Source organism: Lissotriton helveticus, chromosome 4_1 (genome assembly GCF_964261635.1).
Source record: "Lissotriton helveticus chromosome 4_1, aLisHel1.1, whole genome shotgun sequence".
NCBI classification, from domain to species: Eukaryota; Metazoa; Chordata; class Amphibia; order Caudata; family Salamandridae; genus Lissotriton; species Lissotriton helveticus.
Window position 1 is genome coordinate 185,826,087 of NC_136063.1, and position 16,475 is coordinate 185,842,561.

Consider the following 16,475-nt stretch of genomic DNA (forward strand, 5'->3'; position numbering starts at 1 on the left):
ACATATTGTGGGTGTAGTTGGAAAAGTAGTAAAAACATGATACTTCTTAAAGGTGCCTTCTGGTAAGTGATGTCACACTATGTCTCGAAATCCATGCAGACTTCATCAACTAAACATGTAGAAAGACCACCACCAATGAATATCTGAGCAAAAGTGTGGCAAGTGGTGGGGATTTCAAATACATTTGATAAAAGCATTAGTCAAAAATAAGTGGATTTCATAAGCAGTTCTAAATATAATAAAATACACTTAGGTTCTGAAATTTGTCATTGTCAGATTTCTGGTTAAAACACTAATAGAGGCTAATTACGATAGCAGGCGGTCAGACCACCGCACGTCAGGAGACCACCCGACAAGCAGGCAGCGGTCTAACCACTGCGTTACGATGCCACCGCCGGGCTGGGAGTCACAAAGTGCTCCCTTACACGGAGGCCTTTGCTGCAGCCCAGGAAAAGGGCCACAGCACTAGGTGCCATACAAAGGAGTACTTCCTGCACATCCATGCATCATCTGCCATGATCCATGTTGTGCTTGACACAAGGTGCATGGCGGTGAGTGAGGGCACTACATGTGACCCCTGGGCCACTCTACAGTGGCCCATGATGGACTGGGGCCTTGTTTGGAGCCCCCAGAATCAGTTTCCAACACCCTTTTCATGGTGGTCTTTCCAACATGAAAAGGATGTCGGGAAGGAATATAGTAATCCCGACAGCTGTGCGTGCCTTTTCACAGTCTCTATTCGGGATTGCGATTCCAACTGCCATCGAACCAAAGGCCTGTTGGCGGTCAGACCGCCACCGACGACCTGTGGGTGTGCGGTCCCCTAATCAGGCCCTAAATATCAAGCAGTATCTACTAGGTTAATGTCCTCCAACATAACATGTTGTGATAGAATATCTTCAGTCAAGGAATCCATCACTTATTTAGTGCTTACTCCCCAAACTCAATATCAGATTATTCAAGTCCCCATCATAGTGACATATAAAATAGTGAAAGCAAACAATCATTCCAGAGGAGTCGCTAAAACTCATCAAATATTAGTGTACTGCAAAGTGCATATATCCAGACCATTAAGAGTACTGAGAAATGGTTGATCAGGTATATTATATAACATCGAAGGTGCTGGAGTCAAGCTATCCAGGCTGATGAAGGCTGATAGCCAGAAACCGGTCCTTGGATGCTTGATTCCAGTCTGGGAAAGACATGGCTTGGTAGTTCGGACTGGACTGTTCCCATGAGGCACAGGGTCAGAGCTGATTTGCATATAGCCAGTGTCTAACCCAGGGTGGTGTGGAGTGCAAAAAAACGATGGACTTAGGCCCAGATCCTTGTACTGGGGTGAATGTATGACATTGTTCTACATTCTGTCCATCAACTGTGTTTTTTTAAATTTTCACCCCGAGTGGGCTGGGTATGCTCAGACGTGAGTCCCAGGCTCTCCACACCACTGGAGTCAAGCTATCCAGGCTGATGAAGGCTGATAGCCAGAAACCGGTCCTTGGATGCTTGATTCCGGTCTGGGAAAGACATGGCTTGGTAGTTCGGACTGGACTGTTCCCATGAGGCACAGGGTCAGAGCTGATTTGCATATAGCCAGTGTCTAACCCAGGGTGGTGTGGAGTGCAAAAAAACGATGGATTTAGGCCCAGATCCTTGTACTGGGGTGAATGTATGACATTGTTCTACATTCTGTCCATCAACTGTGTTTTTTGCAACATTAAAGTTTGGTAGCATTACATGTGTGCACAAAAATGTGAGAACAACCCAGTAAATACACTAGCGATACAACATCTTTAAAAAGGTACTGGCTCTGCGGGGGTTTTAAGTGAACAGGAAGATTGGTGCTCAAGACAGTTTGCGGTAAAGTAAGAAAGCTACTAAATAGTTACGGAGCTGCCAGGTCAGGGGGAACCCAAACAACCCCTGAAAAATTAGGGCACGGGCCCACACAGTGAAATTCAAGCCAAGTCCTGGGCACACGTTCAAAGAAACATTAAAGAGTGTCAATCCACAGTTATTGAATTGTAAGTGAAATAAAAGCAAGGGTCGACACCAGTAGATACTTTTTTTCGAATTGTATTAATAACCAGCCGACGCGTGTTTCGTCACCTGGGTATTCACCCGTGACTCTTCAGGGCTGAATGAAGATATGAAAAGTAATTGCAGTATCGCTGGACCGGTGATAAATCCAACCCGGTCAGAACGGGAAAGAGAAATTAGAGTAGATAGTGGCATACAGGTAGAATGAAAGGGGAGGACGGGTAGGTCCCTTCCCCGGGGCTTCGGGATCCAAAAAGACAGGCCGGTGGATCCGTAGTGAGTGCGTCCAGCATGGGTCGTGGCGGTGCACTATCGGGCTCTTGCTCCCGCATTGATAGTGCTTGTTTCACTAAGGAAAAAGAAACCAATACGAAAGGATTAGTAAGAAAAACTAAAAGGAAGGAATTTATTTATTTTATGTGAACAAACCTGTGCAGGGAATCTGGGGTCTGATGCATCAAAGGGTTTAATCAATTCTGTGTCAGTAGGGAAATGAGTTGATACATAAAGTCTCTGGTTTGAAAAACGTCAGGAAGGCACCTGACAAAGTGATGCTCACCAAGTCGCCTATATGCTGCCCCTCCAGTTGAGCTGAGATGGATAAGACTCTTCTAAATGAAAGAATGATGCATTTCAAGTACAGTGAAAGTAATGTGTCTTTACAGAAACGACAGAGAGGATGGTTTCTGGACCTTAATGGTGTTATTAACAATTTAATTCACATTACATATTAAATCAATCAGAAGAATTGAAGAAATCAGCGAAAAAGGCTCCCTCCGAACCCAAGAACCTAATCAGTGGAGTCCCTCAAGGATCATCACTGAGGCTTACCCTCTTCAATGACCACATAGTGCCTCTCTCCCACGTCGTTAGAGCCCACTGAATCAACATGTTATCCTCCACTGAAGACACACAGCTTATCCTCTCCCTCACAGACAACAATCACACCATCAGGACCAACTTCAACACCTGCATGTCCAACATAGCAAACTGGATGAAACAGAACTGTCTAAAACTAAACAAAGACAAAACTGAAGTGCTGATATTTGAAAATAAGAGCTCTCCATGTGACTCCTTCTGGTGGCCGACAGAGCTAGAACCCCCATCCACCACCACACCAAAAACCTCAGCATCGTCATGGACGACAGACACACAATGACCAAATAAGTGGACACTGTCATCTCCTCCTGCTTCTTCATCCTACGTGTGCTCTGCAAGATTTTCCATAGCTTCCCACTGACACCAGACATATGCTCAAACAGGCCATCATAACCAGTAGACTAGACGTAAGCAATGCACACTATGCTGGAATCATAAACCAACTCATACAAAGAATGCCACCACCAGACTCATCTGCAACATTCCCTGCAATACGCACATTGTGCCCCACCTCAGAGAGCTACACTGGCTACCAATCCAGAAGTGACAGCAATTCATACTGCTCACCCACTCATACAAAGCCTTCCATAACCATGGGCCTACCTACCTCAACCACAGCCAACCAGGCAACTGAGATTTGCATCCCTCCACCTTCGGCAAATACCCTGCATCCACAGGAACAATTGGGGACGACAATCTTTCTACTATGTCGCCACCAAATCCTGGAACAACCTGCCTCACCACATCAGGACCTCCCCATCCCTTCTCGAATTCCACAAAAGACCAAAGACCTGTTTTTTCAAGTAGAAGCCCAATTTTCCTACTCACCTACCTAGAGCCTGGATACCCCTCGAGAGATAAGCGCCCTCTACAAATCCACATACATAACATTACATCATTTCAGCGTACATATTCAAATGATCAATCAGTCTAAATGTACAAATTATAAGAAGGAAAAATTTAAATAGCATTGCAAACAGCAAACAAAATATGACCCATTCAGGTTCCATTAAGGAACATCCCAATTCTAAATAAAGTATTGAAAGTTGTAAGGGGGAATTCAATGAGGAATATCAACATTAGATCAACCAGTTTGAGCACTCAAGCATAAAGTTTAACACTCTGGACATGGGAAATTAGCAGAGTGGAGAAGAAGTATCCTCTCAGCAAATGCCAGGACAAGTTCTGGTGTGCTTTCTAAAGAGCACACAATTAAAGCATGAAAGAAGATTCTAGAAAGCTTCTCCTTATCATCTGCACTAAACAAACCAATCAAAAGACAGCATTCTCAGACAGCAGGTTTACTCCCTAATTTCTCAGTTTCCAACAAAGAAGCAATCATCTGGAAGAACTTGGATGTAACATCAGTCCAGTCTGCCCAGAACAGAAAGGGTTATCACATCGTCTGAGTCTCCATATCGCAGGCCAAATTTGAATTCAAAGATAAGTCCCCGATAGTCTAATAAATCGAGCAATAAGTTTATTTTAACTTAAAAAGCACATTTATAAGGCACCTGCAGAAGAGTACACAATACGCTTGCAAAACAGTTTATAAAATGTAATGTGTGCAATAATGCCTAGTTACAGGTTAGTCCAAAAGATAGAGAGTGGCCCTACTCACCAAAGGGATAGGACTCACAAGGGACACTAAGTCAAAAAAAAGTTCTCAATCAAACCTCATTCACATAAAAACTATAACAGTCGCCAAAGGACAGTACATTAATGCTTTCATTCACCAGGTGAATGCACATCGTTAAAAAATCAATTGAATACCCTAAACAAGAATTAATAAAAGGTCATAAATTAAAATATAGTTTGACAATCAGAAATTTTATACAATGTACATCAATAAGGTTTGTGTACAGAATACTGCACAATTTAATAAATCAACATCAATATTTCATTCACAGTTAAAAAACTATTATATAAATGAGAAACATTTATTCAATAGCATCACGGAAAATATATACATCAATCTGATACAAATGAAGACCAAAAAGCAACGCGTTTCGGTGGCAATGACAGGTCCAAACCACCTTCTTCAGGCTTTATATAAAAACGTGTCCAGGAACTTTAAAATCTATATAAAAAAGAATAATATATATGTATACGTATATGACACTTTTTTTCGCAACAGCATCTTATGTTGTAACCAAAGCATTTCCAATGGAAAAAAAAACACCCATATACGAGACCATTGACACTGCCATATTGAAAGCATTCAAATGTACCACACATACCATACATCCTACAATACAGAAATATATATCACTGTGCATATCTCCCAATGGTTTCGAGCTATAATAATAGCTTCGACCAACATTAGATTCAAAGCAAATTCTAAATGAATAGAGTTAACATAAATGATGACATCACGTATAATTTAAAGAAAGCATATCCTTTTTTTCATGATGAATACATTTATAATTCAAATAATTATGCAGTAGCTCTCATTAAAATGAATATACAGGCACTTGCTACCATTGATTTATAAAGTGCACACAGATTAGAACAGTTAACACATTTTGAGTATATAAATTGCATTTAAAGGGGTGGGTACTAAATTACACTGCTCCAGATATAGATGTTTAGCACCTCTTGATCCTAAAGATGTGTTCAGACTTTTAGACACATCTACATACAGATGGCTATATTTATCAAACTTTCACACAGCCCAACACAGCAAGCCACCTTTCTGTGCTGCGCTGAGTGAAAGGGAAAGTAATAATATCATACAACAATGTCTCAATGGGAGTCAATGAGAAATTACAATTTAAAAAGTAAATGGATTACACAAAACACGTAGTCCCACTTTTTCATTTCAACATAATTGCATTAACAAAAAGAAGAAAGGCATAAATATATATTTACAAGGAGTTAGAAGCAGCATCAACCATGGTTTTTAAGTTCTGTACTAGGTGCAAGGTGATTACATTGTGATCGTGAAAAAAGTGTTTTAAATGGTGCAAACGGAACACATAAGAAACAGAAATCAGCTTATCCTTTGGGATTTTTTTTAAAAGGGTGGTATGCACGATCATTTACTTTATAATGCAACAAATTACAAAATCATTACATAATTACCAATCCCAATTAGGCTTATACAAGTAGTTGGCCTTTTGACCTTCATGACTTGAAGTCTTCATCAGGACTGGTGAACATAAGGAAGAAGATTGCTGCCTAATGGTGGACAAAGAGAGAGTTACCCCTAACAATGAATACATTAATATACAAAAATATATGCTGTACTTAATGCTGCTCTAGAATTTGGGGAAGTTACCGGGTACGAGGTCAATGCTTCAAAAACCGAGATAATTGTCTGGAATGATGATGAATGCGATATTAGTATACAGCCGGGTCATCCATGCGCTATCTGGGTCTCAAAATTGTGAAAGACATTAACCAAATAGTTGCAATTAATTTTTCAGCTGTCGCAAAGGTCTGTCGCAAGCTTATGGGCACAACTTCCACTATCTTTATTAGGGAGAGTAAATTTGATCAAAATGATCATTCTACCTAAAATTTCTTTCTTATTCAATACCATCCCTCTTCATTTTGATCCTTCTTTAATAGCGAAATTACAGGCGGAAATTACTTCCTTCATTTGGGATAAGCATCTCCCAAGGATCGCTTGGAAGAAACTTAGGAGGCACAGGGAGAAGGGTGGGCTGGCGGCGCCGGACCTGTCAATGTATGCTTGGGCATTCCAGCTTTGCAACGCCCGAATGCTTTTAAAGATGCCTCTAGATCTTGGAGTTGGTTCTCTGTTTTGAGCTCTGCTTAAAGGGGAAGGAGTCGGCCAGTCTGGTTTCCTGTTTAAATTTGGTAATCCAATGTTTTTTAAGAAGATTAAATTGAAGGTCTTGCAGGGGATGGTAAAAACTTGGGCTAAGTTAACGATGGCTATAAAATTGGGTTACTTTGGCAGTAGGACACCTCTTTGGGGTCTTCCTGAGTGCCCTGTCTGGCTGGGTGACAGTTTAGTCGTTCCACTAAAAGAAGCAGGGCTGGAGGTTTGGGGGGACCTATTTATGGAGGGGGGCTTGCTCCCATGGGAATGTTTAAGAAATTGGATTGGTCCCGATTTTGCAAGTTTTAAATATATGCAAATTGCTAGTTGGACCCATTCTTGTGTCTCCCGGCCCTCCAGAGGAAACAGGTTCCCTATTGGGGGTCAAAGTCACTTAGTAACCCTACTGCTAGATAAACCACCTGCTAAAAAGGAGATTTCCCTATGGTATAATCTGATCCTGGAAGAAGCTGATGGCGAATTTCGGTTACCGGATCTGCTTTGGGGATCTACCCTTATTGGTCGCAATGTGCAGGACTTGTGGGACATCGTCAAGCCAGCATGGTTGCGTAGGAATCATCTGTTTACGCTTCACAGAGCATAATATTCCCCTCTCAGACTTTCAAAGTTCTCACAAGGGAACCCAGTAGTTTGTGCTAAGTGTGGGCTGGCTGCTGCATCGGATGCCCACATGTTCTTTGAATGCCCCTGCTGGGCCCCTTTTTGGGATGCTATAAGTAATATAGTCTCTGCATCATTGGGTGTGCAAGTAGTGCTTGACCTCCCTCTTGTGATATTTGGGATTTTGGACGGGGTTCAGGGCCAGGCAAAAAAAACTTCTGTGTTATTCCAACCTACTTGCCAGAAGGGAGATCTGCAGAAAATGGAAAGATCCTATATCCCCTTCTTTTACTGACTGGCAGGCATCCGTTTTGCAAATCTCCAGACTAGATCTAGCAAGAACTGGCAATCAAGATAAAAGAGCATTCTGGCGCTTGCTGGTCTGGGGCCATTGAGTTGGCCGGGGTTTTTTTTTGTTAGTTCCCCCCCATACCCCCCCCCCCCCCCGGTTCGATGAGTACACAGCTGTGGTTCATTCAACTTGTAAAGCCCCTAATCGATGGGAAGGTCGGAAATGAATGGCTGTATTTTCCACCTGCACCGTACTATTTTATTTTATTGCTTACTTGCTTTTCTTGGTTTCTTTGGTGTCTGTCTCTGAGGAAACGTCATTTCTGAGGGATGCTGGTAATCTATATCAACTAATCCCTGCCAGTTTTTTAAACTGTGACAGAATGTCGTATTCCCGATTGCGGCTACACCTGAATCCATGGTGGTAAATGAGGACCCATAAAAATAAAAATATATGTATATATGCTGTACATGTTTTGAAGTACCTGAGGAGAATCCAAGGCACTTGGGGGCAAGGAAAAAAGAAAAGGATGCATTAGCCATCACTAAAAAAACTTCAAACTTCAGAAGAAGCAGCTTCCTGTTTGACCAGAAAAATTGGCCAATACACTTACGTTGGAGAAACAACAGAAGATTTTCTTTCCAGAGCTGGGCCAACTCCACTGGTCACCAGGGAGGAGCGAAGGATAAAGGGCAAGAATGCACCATATTTAACATTATACAGTGTGTTTTGACCTCTCCTTGCTGCTGGGGTACTTTTGGCTGTCTAGCACCAATACAGGCACCCTGGTGTCATGGTGCAACCATGCCTCTGTTGAAAGTAATATTATTTTTATGCACGAAGGGGCACATAGAAAGAGGAATAATCGAGGAAAAAGTAAGATATTTCTCTTTGTTACACCTCCTCTGGGGAGGCACAGCATGTTGACGCATTCCCAGGTCAACCACTAACGGTAAATCTGGGAATGCGACAAAATCCTTGGGTGGATGCACTGGAACACTTACGCTTCACCCATGGAACGCCGCCCTGTGGCAGAGTGATGCAAGGTAGTAGTATGCATTGCCTTGCAATCCCTCAGATTTATCAAGACATGCAGGGTAACACAAGGTGGCCTTCCGTGGCTTGATAAATCTGACTTTAGAGTTGTGTCACCCTTGCACCCCCTCGCGTGGCGCAAGGGCGATGCAACACTATGATAAATCTGCCCCAGAGTATCTAAGTACCAAAAAGAAGAGCTGTTTTCCAGGGATTGCACAGTACAGGGGCAGGTCCAACTGCACAGGGCGTTTCTATCTATCAGTAATTCATCTAGACCATGCTAAGAGGCGGTAATGCTTCAACAACAAACGCACAGGAGCCCTGCAGTATAAGGCAACCCCCTGTTCAGTGGTGATCCTCTGGGAAGATCTGATTATTAAAGGTAAAGCAGCCATGCAAAGAAGTGCCAGTGCATCTGTGAACGAAAGTGCTTCATCCAAGTGCTCTGTGGTGCATCTGCGGTACAAAAGGGGGTGGTGATGGACGGAGCATCTGAACCAATCAAACACTCACACCCAGTCAAAAGATCTGGGTTTAATCCATCACCGTTCTTTAGCCCACTCTGCCACCCCAGTTCAGACATGGCTATATGCAAATCAGTCTGACCCTGTGCCTCATGGGAACAGTCCAGCCCGAACTGCCAAGCCATGCCGTCCCTGAACCGGAATCGTGCATCTGGCCACGTGACTGAGTCATATAAGTATTAAAATAAAATAAAATGAAATAACCTACTAAGAAATGTCTATCATATCTAGCTAAATAGCAACTTTGTAGAGACGTATTGTGACTGCTCCACTAAAGTAGAACCGTCCTGGAGAGAAGTGCCTGTACAGCCCAATTATATATATATCAGCCCTGCTGACAAGTGCTGCACCATTTCATAAAATTTATGTGTAGCCCAGTTGGGCAATACCAGTACTTTTTGTCCACTTTGAATATAGTTACCTAGAACAACTGCAGCCTGGTGGAGAAGTGTTGGTATGTTCCTTTAAATGTAATCTAACTCTGTTAAGAAGTCAGTGTGCTGTCAAAATTAAACTTAGTCTCCCTTTAGTATGAACCATAACCTATCACTCTATCCCACCAAGACTGGAACCTGGAATACAGTTTATCCTGGAGGCACAGTAGCCCACCAGGCTGCATTTCATAAGAGCCTCGTGTCTCTGGAAAGACTGTAGGGATGAAACGTTTGCCAACCACACACATGGTAGACTTGTGATTAACTGTGCCAGATAATTAAAGTAATATTGTACATGGTAATCTGGAGATTTCTGGAAGGCTCATTGTTTATGAAAAGGTCGGTAGAATTTGGCCAGTTTCAACCAGTTTCCTGTCATGCATGGAAGAGGGCATGAAAGGTGCTGGATTGAGAGTGCTATGACCAGATGAGATGACGCCACATCAGGGCAGTCTTTACCATTGCAGACTGGTGACAGGATCTGACAGGAGAGCTCAGACTGTGCCCATGCAGCTACAGGGATTTCAGATGCAACTAACAAGAGCTGGTAACATGCACTCAAAATTATAACAGCCCTTCTGAAAAGTGCAGTTCCTTGCCCATTAAAAGTTTTGGAGTGCTGCTGAGAACTGCTGTACTTTCCCAGCAGCAGGATTTGCTATTTGTCTGTTAGTCAGCCAGACTGCCATCTAGCAGTGTGACAGTCCTACTAAAAAGTGCAAGTTCTGTGCCACTAAAGATATTGCAGCCATCCTGCAAGTTCCCGGTGATTTGTTTTTATTAGTAATAGAAATAGACCTGTTTACTAGTTATGTTGTTGTCTCAGCAGATGATTACTAGATATCAGGGCCTCTAGAATTATGTTATTTTGTGCCCACTGCGTTTTTAGCATTATAATGGATTTGCCGCATTTGCCACATTATCCATAATCTGCAGCACATTTTGTAGATTTTAACAAAAAAAAGTGTCTAGCTCAAACGGATCGAAATCTACTAAAAAATGCAGCAACCCGTTTTGCCACACAGTGGAAGTCCCCTCACAAAGATTGACTGGTCACTTTTCAGTTGTTTATTGATGCGTTTGAGTGTCAAACTGAGATTATTGAGGTTAAACATTTGTCCATACAGTGTTAAAATGAATGAAAAAAATCAAAATAATTAAGTTATACTGTCACAAAATATGCGGCATTATGCCGCATAATTAGATTTTTCTGGCCGTGTACTATTGGTCAACCCTGCCGCATAATCTGATCTTCTTCTGCCACATAATTCCAGTGACCCTGCAAGAAGTGGTTCAAACCAATAGCTATAAGAATAAGTCATAGATGCTTTAGAGTTTGTTTTTCAGGGACAACCTTTTCCCTGCACAAAGTGGTATGGTCCATTTTGCAACACCCAATGTGGGAATAAAGAAGAAGACAAAGAAAGGATAAGAGGAAAACAGAATGTGGAGGGGACTAAAGTGCTTCCGTTATTTGTGGACCTTTCCGCCTCCTGGAGTTGTCTTGAGTCTGCTATGACTGTAAGTCTTCAGGCTCGCCAGACACAAAAGAGATGGGCTATCTGGAAAGTAAAGTGGTTAGTATGTTAAATCACAGATGCTTGATCAAATCTGCTATATCTTCCAATATGTCTTCCAATGGCACTCGCCATGTTTGTTTGATGCACTGCCTTATTGCCTGTCTTTGTTTTCCTTCGTTTTTCACTTTGATTCCCTATGGATACTGTGACTTTCGCTTTGACTCCTCCTGCTTTCCTATATTGGATTATGCTCATTCTCTGATCCAATTGGTTGTATCATGGTCATGTGTTAGGTTTTCAGCCTGAGTTAGTCCCACTCACCAATCATTAATAGCTTCCATACTACTTAAGGCCTCTTCCCTAAGTGTTGCAACCAGGTGTCCAACAAAAAGGCTGTGATGTTACAGGCGTCTTCCCACAGTTCTTCTGTTCATGGGACGAAGTCATGGCCATCTTTATGCAGTGTCTTCTCTGTTTGTCAGCTAGGTTGAGGGCCCTTTTCTGAGCAGTCATCCCTATGTCTGCAGCCAGGTGTTCAACAAAAAGGCTGTGATGTTACAGGCATCTTCCTAAAGTTTTTCAGTTCGCAGGACGAGGTCATGGCCATCTTTTATGCAGTGTCTTCTCTGTTTGGCCAGCAAGGTTGGGGGCACCTTTCTGAGGTATCTTCCTTATGTCTGGAGAGGAAAAGGGCATCTTTCGGTGCCACCTTCCTGATTCAGGCAGTAGGTTTAAGGATGTCTTCCCAATCTGAAGCTGTTACAACTTGGTATAGCCTAGGGCTGGTATCATACCCTGTGCTGTATGCCTAAGGCTGGTATCATTGCCTGTGCTGTATGTTCCCCATTCAGAATAAACATATAGTATCCCAACTAGTGAAGATGACAATCCGAGGCCAGTGGGTGATGTCCGGGGTCAGAGGGTGAAGGTCACCGCACAGACCGAGGATCCTTCCACCCCTTCAGCTGCTGGAGCCGAGGAAGAGTCTCCAGCAGCTATAGGGGTGGAAGGATCCTCGATCTGTGTGGTGACCTCCACCATCTTCACCGTCGCAGGCCGAGGCGGAGAGGGCTCTGAGCAGGTGTCTGCGCAGGTCTTCTGTGGTTGCTTCTGGACTTGTGCTTCTGCCCCAGCTGTCTGGAGCAATATTGCCCCTTTATTAACCACAAATAAGGGATCAATAGGCCAGCTGTACTCGCCCAGACAGGGTTGAGTTTTGTTCTCCCCCCTGATTACCTCTGACTCATTCAAGTTCCATCAGCACCGTTACCCCTTCAACCCAGTCCTGAAGATGATCCCAATTAATGAGGATCGAAACGTCGTCGACCACTCAGCGCAATAACAGGCGCAGCCCACAATGTGGTTCACCCCCACTACAGTCAACCTAATTCAGAACTCAAGCTTCACGATTCAGCTGGAGCCACATTATCTCTCATTTTCTCACTGTATATATCCAAGCACTATTCACTATGCGCCGTTTATGCTGATCACAATTGTCACTTGCGTCGCCACCCTGTTCATCACTTGCACACCTTGAGCACCAAGTACAATTTGGGTTGTATTGTTATTTGCCTACCTACAGTGCTGCTACAACTGTATTTTGCCTAACTACTTCTATTTAAACATGATGCCATGAGCACATTTGAAATACGTATGGAGTCTCCTTATTTTCTTTTCTGATAATGTTTTTTGCATATCCATTTTAATTGGCTTTCAATAATACCAGTTGGGATACTATGGGGGCCATTAGAGGCCCGCCATCCTATCCGAATTGGGACTGCCTGCCAGAAGGGTGGGGGTCGCGTGAGGGGTATTAGGATGTGCCCGCCACTGTGGTGGGTGCATCCTGCATTTTTAGCATTGTGGCGGGTGGTGCTCTCAGCACCGCCTGCCACAATGCTAAAAATGCACATATGCATTTGCACAAACAAAGTGGCAGGCACCGCGTGTGCACCCCCACCTCTCCTTCACTCTGGGAACCCACAGGGGGCGCCCAAAGTGAAGACCGCATGCCTTGAAAGACATCTAAAAAAGCCCATGCTAATATGGCTGGCGGTGTCTATTAGACACCGCCAGCCATATTAGACCTTTTCCGCCCAGGTCGCAAGGCGAGCGGGGCGGAAAAGCGGCGGACGGTCTTTCCGTCCGCTGCGGTCCCCCCCACCATACTAATATGGCGGGGGTCATTTAGGTGAAGATGGCGGGCGGATTGCCCCCGCCAGGCCGGCGGTGGCTTCCGCCAGCCTGGCGGGGGCAATCCGCCCGCCATCCTAATGGGCCCCTATATGTTTTTTCTGATTACCTACCCCAATCCCAATGTGGTTGATGGGTTTTTGCTCCTGTTGTTTTTTACAAGTATGTTCCCCATTGTCATTACTTTTTCCCAATTAGGAAGGCCCCATTTGATCTACAAATTACTTTATTCCGCTGAGTGTTTTATTTGAAAGGGATGCTATGCACTTTAGTTTGTGTGCACTGTAAACATGTCCCACGCCTCGCCACCGCGAGAGTGCACAGCGGCTGCCCTCGCCCTGCCTGGAGGGCTCGCTCCTGCCGCGCTTGAGTCCTCGGCCGGCTGTTGCACGTGCTCGCTCCCACAGCATAATCGTCCTGCCAGTCTGTGGGCAGTGTGAGCCTTCTACGTACTTCGGCGCCAGGCCGTGGCGTCCAGGTGAGCCCCGCACCTCAGCACCAGAGGTCCGCGGTGTGCGCTAGTGCGGCCCCGCGGCTCAGATTGCACGCCGCTCCGCGACCACGCCCTGTGCAGGCGCGTCTTCTGTCGGGTGCAGGCCCGCCGTGGGAAGGTGGTCCCCGCGCATCGGGGGGACTGCCTCGGCCCACGTGCATCACGTGCACCTGGGGCAGCCAGCGCAGGTGGCAGCGCACATCGAGGGGGAAAGTTTGGCCATCTCGACCCTCAGCAGGAAAGGAAAAAACAAACAAAAGCGAAAGCGAAGACAAGTCAGGTGCATAAGGAGGCTGAGTCCGGACTGCCGATCCAAAACCCCCTTCGTGGGTGCAACCAGCCCATGCCCAGAGGAAAAAGTGGCAGAGCACACTGCGAAAAGGCCTCATACTTCAGAAGGCCCCAGAGCCAAAGGCACACCAGGGCCCCAAGCCGATCACGCCGCAGGCCACTCCCACATCACACCATCAGCCTCATCGCCTACACACGTCAACACCTTTCTCAGCTGCAGCGAGAGGCCTAGTGAACACGCGCCGCGCCACGCAGCGCGAACACACCACAGAGGTGCCCCGGCCACCTACCTCATGGTGAGACGTGGCCCAGCACCACCAGCATCAGCCACGTGCTCGCCCACCGACTAGCATGAGCGTGCAGCCAGCAGACAATGGCGGCGCAGCGGCGGCGCCAGCGCCGCAGCAGGCCCTACTACCGTCCAGCCCCCACTTAGCGGTACAAGTTCAAGTTGGCGCACAGGCTGCAGGACCGGCCGCAGCCGCCGCACCGAGCCCCCCTGGCCATGGGCTTGCAGCTCCTCTCCCACCATTCAGTGAGCTCTTGGACCCGTTCACAGCAGCGGCGCGATGGCGCCTGTGGATAGGCCGGCTCGAACACTACTTCATAGGAGTGAGGGAAACTGACAACAAAGTGAAGCGCTCGCTACTGATGTGCTACGGGGGCGACGAACTTTACGAATTATTCGAGACGCTGCCGGACAAAGGCGATGCCAGCGATTATGACGCGGCGGTCACGGCGTTAAATCAATACTTTGACCCGAGAGTGAATCCTGACTTCGAGTGGTTTAAACTACGCCAAGCCCGACAAGGCGAATCAGAATCCATAGACACATTCTATGCCAGGCTGAGGAAACTTGCATTAGCCTGCGAGCTGCCAGACCAAAGACTAGAGATTCGGGCGCAGCTCATCCAGGGCTGCAGGTCAGTACAGCTCAGACGCCTCATCCTTAGGCAGCCGCGGATATCTTTAGACGAAATACTCGTTCTTGCACGGTCGCACGAGCTTTCCAACGCAAGAGCGGACGAGATGCTGGCCGCCCTAAACCGTCCCGGACCAACGGCAAAGACCCCAGTCATCAAGGAAGAACAGGTGGATGTGATCCGCCGACGCCCACCGTCCCAGAGAGGGAGCACCCCGACAACGGCCCGCGTGGCATGCGGCAACTGTGGCATGGACCACCCCGCAGGAGGAAGATGTTTCGCGAAAGGCAAGACATGCTCGAATTGCGGGAAGCCGAATCATTTCGCGAAAGTGTGCCGCAGCAGCGGAGGTCGCCGCCCTGGAACAAGTGCAAGGGGACCCATCCAGGCCGTGCGACGGTTGTCTCTGGAAGACCCGGGACCGTGCAGTGATACCGCACGGTCGGCGTTCCAATTGGAAGAGGATGATGATGATGTCTTCTTTGTGTCATTTGTAGGAAGAGAAGGTTCACGAAGGAGGCCACCCCCCATGTGTGAGGTCACCATAGCCGGCTCCCCAATACAGGCACTGATTGACACAGGAGCTTCGGTGAATGTGATGGACAGCGCCCAATATGAACAACTGTCTCCACGCCCGCCGCTATCTCCGTCAAAGGCCAAAATATACACCTACGACAGTGACGATCTACTTCCTCTGCGAGGGGTGATAGAGGTAATAGCTGCCTGTAACGGCCAGGAGGTGAAAACGAGATTCCACGTAACCGGAGGCAGACGCGGCACACTGCTCAGCTGCCATACAGCCGAGGACCTACAACTAGTGTTCTTTGCACGGCAAGTACATAAGCTGCACGCGGATACGATGCTGAGGGACTTCCCCTCGTTGTTCCAAGGACTCGGTCGCCCAAAAGGGAAGACCTTCAAACTCCATGTGGACCACACCGTGAGGCCGACGACCCTAAGACACAGACGAGTGCCGTTCCATCTTCGCCCACATGTGGAAGAAGAGCTGCGGAAACTCGAAGAGCTGGGGGTCATAGAGAAGGTGTCAGGCCCGACGCCCTGGGTATCGCCTCTGGTAGTTGCCCCGAAACCGAAACAGCCGGGTGCCATACGTTTGTGCGTGGACATGCGCCTACCCAACAAAGCGGTAAAAAGGGAAAGACACCTCACGCCCACGATGGACGACATCTTCGCAGACCTCAACGGAGCCCGGTGGTTGTCTAAATTAGATCTGAACGCGGGGTACCACCAGCTCGAGCTGCACCCGGATAGCCGAAACATAACCACCTTCTCTACGCACATCGGCCTTCGGCGGTACAAGCGACTAAGCTTTGGTGTATCACCTGCCGCAGAGGTGTTCCAGAACGCCATTAGAAAGACACTGTCGGGGCTGGCTGGAGTTATCAATCTAAGTGACAGCATCCTTGTCTTCTCGAA